The sequence below is a fragment of the Neofelis nebulosa genome, chromosome 10 (assembly GCF_028018385.1).
Source record: "Neofelis nebulosa isolate mNeoNeb1 chromosome 10, mNeoNeb1.pri, whole genome shotgun sequence".
NCBI classification, from domain to species: domain Eukaryota; kingdom Metazoa; phylum Chordata; class Mammalia; order Carnivora; family Felidae; genus Neofelis; species Neofelis nebulosa.
This window is the reverse complement of record NC_080791.1, coordinates 91,783,472-91,796,551: the sequence shown is the minus strand read 5'-3', so window position 1 is coordinate 91,796,551 and position 13,080 is coordinate 91,783,472. Positions and strand designations below refer to the sequence as shown.

The 13,080-nt window shown below is 35.3% G+C and overlaps 1 pseudogene; it reads right to left on the bottom strand.

Annotated features, from left to right (window-relative positions):
- Nucleotides 1-11,285: 11,285 nt before the first annotated feature.
- On the bottom strand, nucleotides 11,286-11,386 carry LOC131488936 (U6 spliceosomal RNA; annotated as a pseudogene).
- Nucleotides 11,387-13,080: the final 1,694 nt, after the last annotated feature.

Below are 13,080 nucleotides of genomic sequence, written 5' to 3'. Positions count from 1 at the left end.
AAGTAAATGTTCAACATCAATCTGACATTTTTTTAAATTAATTAATTTATTTTTTTGCAATGTTTATTTATTTTTGAGAGAGACAGAGACAGAGCTTGAGTGGGGGAGGGGCAAAGAGAGAGGGAGACACAGAATCCGAAGCAGGCTCCAGGCTCCGAGCTGTCCGCACAGAGCTCCACACGGGGCTCAAACTCACGAACCCGTGAGATTATGACCTGAGCCGAAGTCGGACGCACAACCGACTGAGCCACCCAGGCACCCCAGACATTTTATTTTTAATGAACACTATAATTCCATCTCAAAGCCTTTAGGAACAGATGTTACACCCAGAAATCCCAGAAAATTGGAAATTCATGGTATTTATATATCTACATCTATACACCTATGCCAAAAGGACGGCACTTGAATTGACAAGTTTTTATTTCCTATAAAATGAGCCTCTGTAAAAATAGGCAATGCATCAATATTTTCCTAATAAAATCGCTCCAAATTAATTGCTTACAAATAGTGACAGATTTTCATAGTTAGTAAGTGTTTTATATAAACTTCAAAAATTCCAGAGGGGGGGGGGGAAATGAAAAAAACAATAAATGGAGAGAGAGATTTTCACATTTACCTTATACCTTTAAATTGTCTAAAGCCCTTGGATCTGTGAAATTTGCAGGTGAAATTTTCACTGTCAAGTTTCCCTATCTCCCATTTTTCTGTTATTCAAAAAAAAAAAATCTGATGATTATCTTTTGCAAAAATGTCGATGTTTGAATTACGATATTGGCTGTCTGGCACACATTTATAAGGTTAACTAAAAGAAAAAAATGTTTAAAGCCAAAATTTTGTTTATCCTACCCAAATTTTAGTTTTATTTGGTTTTTACATTGATTTGTGGAACAGTATTAGGTGATATACTCGGGTTACATGCAGGTAACTACTTGATTTAAGGGAGCTGAATCTTAGTATCATCCTGTACACATAGACACTACCTCACTCACAGAGGCTTCCACTGCATAAGCCATTGACATCTATAAACTAATATCTCTCTCTTGAGGTTGTGAAGGAATACCATTTTTGAAAATATAAAATGATAGAGAGATTCCATATTGAGTTTTTATTATTTGATACATCCCTCATACCTAACAAGAATTCTTGCAGAAAGAACAACGTACTATCAAATGGTTATGAAAAAGTCTGAGTGGAAAAAAGCCTGGCTGTATATTTGCAGACTGCAATTTCAATAGCCAGATGCTCATTTTGTAATGCGATTAGGTCTGAACAAAGAAAGGTATAAGAAGCCCCACACATTTTCCTTTCAGAGTATTGTATTTTTATATTAGAAAACAGAACAGTTTTGTGCTACGACATCCCCTAGGTCTTAGGAAACCAGAAACTTACTCAATGTTTTACGTCTATACTTGTTCAATTTATTTTATAGCTCCCAGTTGTCTTGGGAAAACATGTGATCAAGCTATAAATAGAATTCTGAAGCAATTCCATTTCTTTGTATCTGTAGGCCTAGAAAATGTTACCTCAGTATTTACAGAAGGTATGTCAAATTCAAAATCACAATGCAAGTGGATTTTACAGCTGTTCCACAAATTGTATGTACACAGTTCAATTGATCACTAATTGACACAAATGCATTAAATGAGCAAGGCTCATGGAAAACCCAAATAAACAAAGGTGATACGTTATAATCCACTTGGGGTGACACCAGAAGACAGAGCAGTCTCATCACCAGCAGTAGAAATGGACTATTAATCTCAAGGAAAGTTTCTTGTTCCAAGTTTCTCACAAACTGTGTGAAATTAAACAGGTAAATTGACCTCTTCAAGCCTCATTTCCCACTTTTATTCTAACAAGACTGGAAAAAAAAACTGTCATATCTAGGAATATGAGTCTATAATATAAACTCCAATGATGGCTACAAAAAATAGTTTGTGGGAAGTGTTAAATGTGTCCTAAAAAAATTCAACATAAGAGCCTGATGAACATTAAGGTGATTATCATAGCTCTAGGGAAAAAAAAGAGATATGACCCTTTTCAAAGGTAGTCTGTGGGGTAGGGTGGAGGAATCAGGCTCATATAATCAGGAGCTAGCGTGATCAGGTCAAAGTTTGTGTATCATGGTGGAGAATAAGGAAGAAGGAGACCATTCCAGGAAAGAAGGTTAGATACAGTTAGGAGAGCAAAAGGCATATTCGGTGATGAATGAACAAAACTTGTTAGAGGAATAAAAAGCTCTATCAGGGAAGGCAGGAGAGGTAGAGTTGGATCTGTACCTTGGAGGAGTCAGTCTCTGGGAGGCTTTGAATGCCATGGTCAAGCCAACATTTTGAAAAAAAATCATTCACATTTTCTTGCTTCCAGTTTATAATACAGGTAACTAATGAACATTTTCAGGACAAATATTTCTGAGAATATTAAGTGTGTCTCTAAAAATTGTTTAAAGCAATATGACACTTGTGATGAGTACCAGGTGATGTATGGAAATGTTGAGTCACTATATTGTACACTTGAAACTAATATAACACCATATGTTAACTAACTGGAATTAAAATAAAAGCTTGAAAAAAACAACATGACACTATCTTTTTAAGGAAGAAAATCTGGGAGGAATGTTGGTTTTATGGTGAACACATCCACAACTGAATTGGACATAGGGATTATTTGTGTTATTATTTAAATGACACTCTGAAGAAAGATAGCCTAATATATAAAACTCATGTTCCAATGACAATATTTAGCAATCTTTATTTCTTTTCCAAGACAGAATCTTCAATCCTCCCTCTTCAAGGAAATTTCCTTAAAACGTTAGTGACTTCATTGAAGTCAGGAGATATGATATGATAGATATCACAGATCTCAAATTAATTTTATCGTATTGATTCCTATGTCCACTTTTAATAGATCACAAATATACAGGCTATTTTCCAACCTTGTGGATGTTAAAAACCTTGCTTTGGAATGTGGTAACCAAATAAGGAGTAAAGCATGAGGTTTTTACTTCTTGCTATGAATAAAATAACTAGAAAACTTGGAATTTAGCTGACAGTTTAAGTAGTAGGGGAGGTGGGTGCCGTAGACTCTGGGTCAGGAGTTCATTCTCATCCAGTAAGAAAGTGGGATGCAGGATTAAAAATGCGAGAGGGGCTAATGTCCAGGAGGAGATGATAGCCCCAAGTAAGGGTCCTGGCTCCATTTTTATTAAGATCAGAAGGCTCACAAATGCGGTGATGGTCATGCACAAAGAGACAATGAAATTGTGGAACATTAACTCATGGGCATGAGGGAAAGGGGGTTTTGGAGATATGCAGTGTTAGGGGTTTGGGTCAATACAAAACAAAATCCTGGTGCCTGGGGGAAGGTCATTTACAGCAGATGTGAGGCACCACCTCTGTTTATCTAAACTGGCCCGGGGACAAGAAAGACAGAGCAAGGTACCTCAGGGTCAACAGGGCACCTTTCTTTGCTCATTAGCTCCACTCTGGGCAACTTCGCCCTGCTGTGGTTTGTGCCCTGTTTACCTGTTTATCTAATCTGGTCCTTCCTTCCTGTGAAAGCAGCTTTCTGCTATTGTACTAAGTTTGGGGATGTTTCTGCTCTGAATACCTAATCTTGTTTACCTAATCTTGGATATTTTCACCTGAGCTTCCTTATTCTTCTACCTTTGTCCTATATCAGGACCTCTGCCCCTCTTTACCTATACTGGGGGCCTTTGCCCTGTTTACCTAACCTTATTTACCTAATCTTGTTTACCCAAACTTGGGTGTGTTCATCCTGTGGCTTTCTAATTCTTTATGCCTTGTTAACCCATCAGTGCAAGCTCAGGGAATTCCTAAGCTTATTCCCACAGGTGGGCTAGAATTTTGCTGTTATCTGTCTACTGTGGCAGTTTTAAACCTATGGCAATAACAAGACTATTTATTGTGGAAGGAAGCAGAAGGGATTGGGAAACACACAGGCAGCTAAAATGGATTATATGGTGACATCTTACATGTGATATTAACCTCTCTGTTCACATTACATCCCATCTTTATTACAGGCTTCTAAGTCTAGTGTTATAATGGGAAATGATGCTGATAATTATATATATGTGATATAATAAATATTAATGATATTTTAATCTTTTTTATGCAATGTTTATACTTTATATATTTATGAAAAATCATAATTAATGCTAATGGATGAGTGTAGAAATAGGCTCTTGGCTGTCATAGGGGCATTCTACTGCTTGGTGATCAAATGGGCTCAGGAACAGGGAGTCCATTCTAGGGAGGTCTAATATGACAGGTGGGGGCAGAGCAGTGAAAATCTAGATTGAGGAGGAATATTGAAGATAAGCCAAGTAAAAGCATTAGGCTGAAGCTGCCTATCTATTGTAGACCCTCAGTAAGGCCAGGGGTTTGGATGAAACTCTAGGTAACATTTTAGGAGAGGGATGAGCAAGATACGAGGATCCCAGGCAGAACATAAATAAAGAATGGAGCTTGGGAAGAATTTCCACCTCTAGAGTGGACAAAGGGTATTAAAGCAGGAGACTAGTTGAAGTTCAGTGTTTTTTTCAATGCATTTTACATCAGTTCAGCAAGGGGTTGCAGAATCATCCAGAAATTCAGAGGACACCTAAGGACAAGGACCTCATTCCTGGCATACTGGACCCTGGGTCAAAAACAAGATCAGTGTAAGGACAAGTGATACACCCATATATTTTCATACTGTGTCTGAAATGGCACAGAAACTTGCTATCACTCCGTGTGTCTAAGAAAGATATCAATGAATCCATGTGAGAAGGATGAGGCTAAAATGCCTGCCATACAAACAAACTAAAATATGTAAAACATCTCTTATTCCATCAATTAAATGCCCCTTCACATTACTCATTACTATTTTTGTGTCTTTACTGGCCTCATAAACATATACAAAAAAATACACAATACTATTCACCATTTACTTCGTGCTCTCTCTCTTCAAAGACCTCTTAATTTCTCCTCCTTTTTGCCCCACTGGAGAGGGAGGCAGTGTGTAAACATGGAAAGAAAACAGACTTCAGTGTTAGACAAATTGGGCTTTGACTTTCAGCCCTGGTACTCCCTAGCTGTGAGACCTTTAGAAAAGTTTAAAAAATTAGCCAATGTTTATTGGAAACTAATGTCTGGCACAGTTTTAGGCAGTTTCTATAAATTAAATTTACCTCAACGTTGAAAGCTAGGTGCCACTGTCCTGAGAAAACTCGGTCACAGAAAAACATTAAGTAACTTGCACAAGTTTACACAGCTAGAGTGTGACAGAACCGTGAAGAAACCCAGGTCTCCTGAATCTAGAGCATCCTTTGTTATCTATTTACTGTTCTTAGTTTTACTAATCTGTGTTCAGGTCCTTATGTATAAAACAAGGAAATGATGATCATCTCTTCAAAATGTTATAAGGAAAATGTGCATAAAATTATAGGCATGTGAAAGACAAAAAATATTGATTCCTTCCCCAAGTCTTTCTTGAGTCTAGATAAGATCTCTAGACATAAATACAAAAATTCACTAAGTATCTGCTATTCAAATGTACCCTTGAGTACCTTTAAATGAAGATGTTTCTTTACAAAAAGCACTGGATGATGTATGTAAATGATGAATCACTGAAAGGTACACCTGAAACTAATATTACACTGTATGTTAACTCACTAGAATTTAAATAAAACCTTAAAAAAGGGGCATTTCTTTTGGTGAAGAAGTCTACACTAGCTTAGCATTTATAAATTTGGAATATTGTGTATTTTACTTTTTTAGAGTTGGGGTAAAATTAGCATTCCAACCCCAGGGGTGTTCTTAAAACAAACAAAAACCAAAGCATTCAAAGCAACATGGAATTTTACTTGAACTCTCTGTACTGTCTGAATCTTATTGTGATTTACACACTTGGAAAGTTCTTCATATATCCTAGTTTCTACTCTAAGAAAATGTTATCTTTCCTGTTCTCACTTGACAAAGACTATTGAACTATTTGAAACAATTATATCACTTACACTGTAATTATGGAATTGCTTCTTTTGCACCTGTCCTAAAATTTGATATTGTTTTTGATTGAGGATGCTCCACTGTGAATTCCAAGTGCACTTGAAATCTCATTTTATCAAGAAATATAATTATTTGACCTTTCTGCTTCTAGCCACCTGACAGCTGATAGTGCTCTTGATGATGGCAGGTTTGGGTGCATAATCTTATATTTATTTTGCAACTCGGTACATTAATAGCTGTGCCTTTTGTTTTTACTTGTAATGATTTTCTGTGTGCCCACTTTGTATTGAATTTGGGTTTTTTGTTTTGTTTTGTTTTTATTTATTTATTTATTTTTTTGGTATTGGAATTCCTTTTGTCTGTTCTTGACCACATCTCTAATCTCTCTGCAGGTCAGAACATTCACCTTTCATCCAGTCAGGTATAAACATCTCTTCAAAGTCACTCTTAACCAGGAATGGTAACTAATATAACTTTTCTACTTCTTAGCCCCAGTTTTTGAGTTCATTATGAAATGTTATTTCTGATATTCTGGCTAAGTCAGTGCTTAGGTCAAACATGTAGGGAATATACAAAACAATCTAGTGGAAGATTTTCCCATTTATACAACCTTCTGTGTCATTATTTCTAATTTTACAAAGTCCCAAGTATGTAGGTAATGAATTACAATGTTGCAGTCTCCATGAGCTTTCCTAAAATCATACATTATTTGTTTTATATCACTGTAAAATAGAACATCTATTCTTTCTTATACAAAGAATAAGGCATTCTTCTGTATATTTTGTAAAAATGCAGTCTGTCTCCAGAAAGTATTTAAATAGGAATGCACAACCTTGTCTAATGGCTTCAGACCATTTGTTTAGCTTCTCTTGGATAAGTGACAGTCTCTTTTTGTCCTTAGAACAAGTCCTCATCCACGTTCTTCCAACAGGTGCAGTAGTGCTGGAAGACTGTCAGGTGGATAATGAGAATTCAGCATCTTGAGAAGCATGTCATATTTCTGAAAGTGATGGAAAGTCATTTCCCACCTCTTTCCTAGGGTAGATGTCTTATTTTCCTGCCAATCTCCTGGCATCACATTAGTCACACATTCTTGATCTGGTCACATTCATCAAATAAACAATTTTTATCAATTATGTGACAGTTTATATTGTCCAAACTTGTCATGAGCCCCACTTATTTTTCAGCATCTTTCCACAGATACATCCGATACCCTCATTCACCACTGCACCTCAGTGAGAGGCGCAGATGGAAACATCGATGCCTAGAAAAACCTTCCCTCACTGTGTTCCACCAGGACAACTGCTGTTCATTCTTTAGATTCTAACATAGGGATTGACCCATTCAGGAAACCCGTCTCTCTTTGTCTATCCACATCCACCCATGTTTTCAGACTGAGGATAACTGTTTTTCATTTCTGCCCCCAAAGCACTTTGGGTACTTTGTACTATTATAGTACTTCACACAGCGTGATAACGTGTGTGTCTCCCAATCTAAATTGCAAACTCCATGAGAAGCTTTAGTTCTATATGTAAAAAGAAAACAGGAAATCATCAAAGATATAAAAAAAAAGTGACATACTTCAAGCTATGTTTCATTACAATGAAGGCTTCTTCACATCCATTCTGTTGGTTTCTGGCAGTGACTACATGAAGTAATAAACCAGCAAGTTGTTTAATACATAATCTAGGGAAGATGCTCATTGATTCCTTACTAGTTTTCATTTCATGTTTATCTTCTGGTATAATTTAGTAACTTTATTTCTGATACCTCAGTAATTTCATTTCTAAAGATGATGCTTAACCCATATTTAAGAATTCTTACATTGCAATTCTTCTGTTGAACGCTTCATATCTGTCCTCATACCATTCATATCCTCTTATTATTCCTTTTGTTATACCATTATTCTCATTTTATAAGTGCAATAGCTTTTGCTACATCTTTGAAATGGGCATAGAGGTTGGAACTGGTGAACTGTGAATTCTATGTGGAATGACATCGATTAAATAAGCAGGAAAGTCACCTATTCAATTGTATAATCAACCATATTCTGATTTTTTTTCAGATTTATTGGAGTGCTTAGGGAAATTGCTAAGGAGATATAAAAAATTTAAGTAAATGAATAACAAAAGACAAGTAAGTGGAGACTTATAAGGGAAATGACAATCATAATATTCAACTCATTTGTAAATGTCTGTTTCAATAAGTCTAATAAATATTTGATAAATTTTCTAATTTAATATATTTAATAAAACAGGATATTTAGTTTACCAAAATATGTAATATGACTATATAGGAGAGATTGAGAGAAGAGATATAATATGGGAGTGGAAATAAAAGAGCTAAATTCTAAAAAATACTAGTGAAGAAAGACATTTAGGGAGAATGTCTAAAACTGAAAAAAAAACAGTAAACACATATTTAAGCATCATATTTAGAAATTAACTTTCTAAAGTATTTCTGAAGTATCAGAAAAATGTACTTAAAATACTTAAAAAAAAGTTAAAAGTGTATCCAGAGAGGGTGTCTAGAGAGTGTGACACAAGGCACTAAAAAGAGATGAGAAAGAAAACAAATTTATCAAAAAAACGTTTATTACATTTGAATATTAAAATGGTTAATCTTATTAATTTACAAGTTTGAATTAAAACAGGCATCTACTGTTTATGACTTAAAGGATTTTAGGGGCACCTGGATGGCTCAGTTGGTTAAGTGTCAGACTCTCTATTTCTGCTCAAGTCATGATCTCACTGTTCATGAGTTTGAGCCCTGCGTCTAGCTCTGTGTTAACAGCATGGAGCCTGCTTGGGATTCTCCCTCTCCCTCTCTCTCTGCCCCTCTCCTACTCACTCTCTCAAAATAAACAAACATTAAAAAAATACTTTAGTTTTTAGTTCAAAGCTCTATGGTTTAAAAAAAAACACAACAACTTTGTTTTATACTGTAAGAGTAAGCTGAGCTATTTGGGAGGTACACTGGACTTCTAAGTCTAATTTCTGAAAACTAGTGTGTGTGTATATCTATTATATGACATACAAGTAGGAAACTAGGAGTAAAAAAACAAAAACAAAAAAACTTTCTGCCATGGGCCTCCCATCTATTAGGTGTATGTGTATTTGTTGAGTGTATTTCATGTTAGTGGAAGAGAATAAACCTGTAAATATCTAACCAAATTAAAAGTAAAAATAAATCGAATAATTCAGAGATGGACAATGTCAAAACCCACAGTAAGAAAAAATACCCTCACTGCTTCTCAAGGCAAAAATATATTTTTTTCTCATTCTGCCTCTTGTGCTCAATCAATACGACTGAAACATGGTTTTCTATTGCCTTTTCTATATTTTTATAAGTCACATGTCCCCCTTCAAGACTTTATTTTATTCTTGCACTTATTATGCGTCTTAAGGTGAGACAGGTACAGAAATTGAACCACTTTCTATCCTCCAAAGGGATACATGATGTTTGCAAAATAAATCAGTGTATTTCATGCCATTGCATTTTTTCTATCATTTCTCTGTGGCAAGTTGAAATGTGTGGTTTTTGAAGCTTAAGGAAGTGTTTTTGGTTTAGAGACACTTCTTGTAAATAATGCACATATTTAGTAGAAGGAGGAGGAAGAAGAGAAGGAGATTTGGAGAAGGACTGAAGGGAAAGAGAAAGTGAAGGGGGGGGGAAACAAAGAAAAAAAAAGAATCTAAGGAAAAATTTTGGATTTAAATTCTATCAAGAAAAAAGTCCCTTAACTAGATTGCATTTCCCAAAGTGAGGCTAGTGTTGTATTTGAAAATCATTGTCATCTTTGTATTTGTTTTGATGTTGATTAAACTCCTTCCACAGTGTTGTTTTCCTTTACTTTCTTTACTCTCATTGATCTTTAGCCTCCCTCATTTCTTCTCTCCTTTCCTTCTTCTACTTTCCTCCTCCCCACCATTTCCCCCTTTTCTCCTTGTTTACCTCTCCCCTCCTCCATCCTGTGTACCGCCAACAACATTTCCACCACATAATGATGCTTCTGGACATTGGTATAACAGGAACACCAGATATTTTTCAGCGGGTGCCATGGCAGCCTGCTAAATTGCAGCTCTGCGAGAGACCTTCTTCCCAGAGAGCTGATGTGAGAATCTAGCCGCACACGACACACCTGCCATGCTCCTTAGACTAAGTGAGAATAATCTTTCTTCAGATGACAGCCTGTTGATGAGTATTCCCAGGTCCAAGATGCAACCCAGATTCTAATTAACCTGATTAAGCCTGTTGTACGTGACTTAATTTTTTTCTTCCTTTGATCAAGTTGTCACTATCTATTTGGATATTCATCTTTTTTCCTGTTATTTACTAGTCAGGAGGTGCTACAAATAGAAACAACACAAGACACCTACTTCTATGTTGCTATTATCCTCTCTGGCGCCCTTGCTTCTCTCACAGGTCAAAAGCAACAGCATCATTGACAAGTTTGAGATCTAAAAGCATAATTATGATGTACTAATGTCTAAAATCATGTGTGTCAAGCATGGGGAGATTCATGGTGTTCAAACAGCCAGGATTAAGAAGAGTATACTCTGACCGATAAAATAAAAATATTCTTTACTCCCATGGAAGTCTTGGCCATGCTGTGGTAGAGTGTTTCATAAAAGGGATGACCTACATGGAAGTACAATCGCAAAGCCTTGTAGCATACATGCTGTTTTAAAGATTAGTTGCAGAAACTTAGTAACCATACTCCCATTGATGTTCAACATGCAGGTCATTTACAGGTCACTCTAAACGTTTCAGTAATGAAGAACACAGAATGCATATGATAGAAGGATTAGAATTTGACTGCCTTTCACAGTGGCTTCAACCTTTGTATTCACAACATGCTTGTTTTGGTTTTTACTTTTTTATGTTTTCATAGAGGGAGCATGTACACAGATTTCAATTAATTATTACCTTCAGACCATAAAACATTGTTATAATTAAATCACATGCATACCTTTTCAATTTTTAATTTATATGTATATTTATTCAAATGTTAACTTGAATATATACACTATGATGTTAAATATATATTTATCTAATTATTATTTATTTTTTAATGTTTATTTATTTTTGAGAGACAGAGACACAGACTAAGTGCAAGGCAGGGGGCAGAGAGAAAGGGAGACACAGAATCCGAAGCAGGCTCCAGGCTCTGAGCTGTCAGCACAGAGCCCGATGCGGGGCTTGAACCCACAAACTGTGGGATTATGACCTGAGCCAAAGTCAGACACTCAACTGACTGAGCCACTCAGGCGCCCCTATATAATTATTTTTAATAATATAATGGATATTGGTGCACAGAAGCCATGCTAATTTTCTCTGTATTGTTCTAATTTTAGTATATGTGCTGCCAAAGCGAGCACTGATTTTGGTGAAATTACTGTGTGTCAAGTTAAAACATTACCAACAACTTGAATCTAGATATTTATGCCTTTTTCTTTTCCACTTGTCACCACCAAGTGGTAAGGTATAGTTAATTTGTTTAATATTAGCTTGCTTTTTAATGTATTTTTAGTATACACATATATTTCTTGGTCTTGCTTTTTAAAGAATATGTACTCTTATGTAAACTGCTTTTTAAAAATTTTTTCAAATGTTTATTTTTGAAAGAGAGAGACAGACAAAGCATGAGGTGGGGAGGGCCAGAGAGACAGAATCCAAAGTAGGATCCCGGCTCTGAGCTGTCAGCACAGAGTCTGATGCGGGGCTTGAACTCATGAACCATGAGATCATGACCTGACCTGACATCTGACACTTAACCTACTGAGCCACCCAGGTGCTTCTGTAAACCTGCTTGTTTTTTTTTTTTTTATATTGCATTATGACATTAAAATTCATATTTTACATGGAACATTAACTCAATAATATTCACTGCTGTATAATATTCTATTGAGAATGTATCACAATTTATTATTTCTCCTGTCAAAAGACATTTCTGCCATTTCCATATTTATTGCTGTTATGAATTATGATGCTATGCATATTTTTATATATATCTCACAGGACACAAATACCAAAATGTCTTTGTATATATACTTGGAAGCAAAACAAGGTCAGAGGATATTTGAATATTTAAATTTAAAAGAATGCCACACTGTTTTCTAAATTGCTTGAATCAACCATCAGTTTTTAAGAAATCCATATGCTTCCTAATATTTTTCATTAAGTTTTCCAATTGAATGGATATAAAATGGTAATTAATATAAACATCCCATATATTCATTGGCCATTAATATTGTTTCAAGTATAAATGGCTTGCTAATATCTGAGTACATTTTTATTGAGTTTTTTTATCATTCTTATTATTGAGGATATTGAGGATACACATATTTATCTCTATCTTTAGCTATATCAGTTCTATGTGCCACAACTGTCTTCCCTAATTAATGGTTTATCATTATATTTTCTTTAATGCCTTTTTGACAAATGGAAGTTTTAAGTTTACTTTTTAAGAGTATTTTCTTTTTGTGCTTAATTCTTCTGTATCTTGATGAAGAAATCCTACTTACAAAAATCTAATAACACATTCTTTAAAAACTCAACTGTTACTTGGCCTTCGTCAAGGTCATAACAGCAATTAAATAGACAAAGGAAGTCTCAACCAATAGTGTTGAGATGACATCATATTAAAAAAATAAATAAAAACAGAAATTTTGGCCCCTATGTAATGTCTTACACTGTAAGACAATTATTTTGAGATGTGTCATAGAGGTAAACATAAAAGCTAAAGCTATATGGCTTCTAGAAGAAAATAAGATAATATCTTCACAATTTGGGAGTAAGCAAAAATTTCTTAGAACTCATAAAGTACTAACTACAGAAGAAAATTAATGTTAAAGTAATAATGATAAAAAAATAATAAAGGCATGTAAAGCGTAGTGTTTCTAATTTGCTAGTCTGAAGATTTTCAAGTGGCAAACAAAACAGCTAAGCAATTAGCAACAGTCCAAGATTAGGTAAAAACATAACAAGGTTCATCAAGGGGAGTACTGGTCAGATATATGACCTTGAGTTCTGTCTACCGAGCAGAGCGACCATATGTCCACTTTCAGTTCTG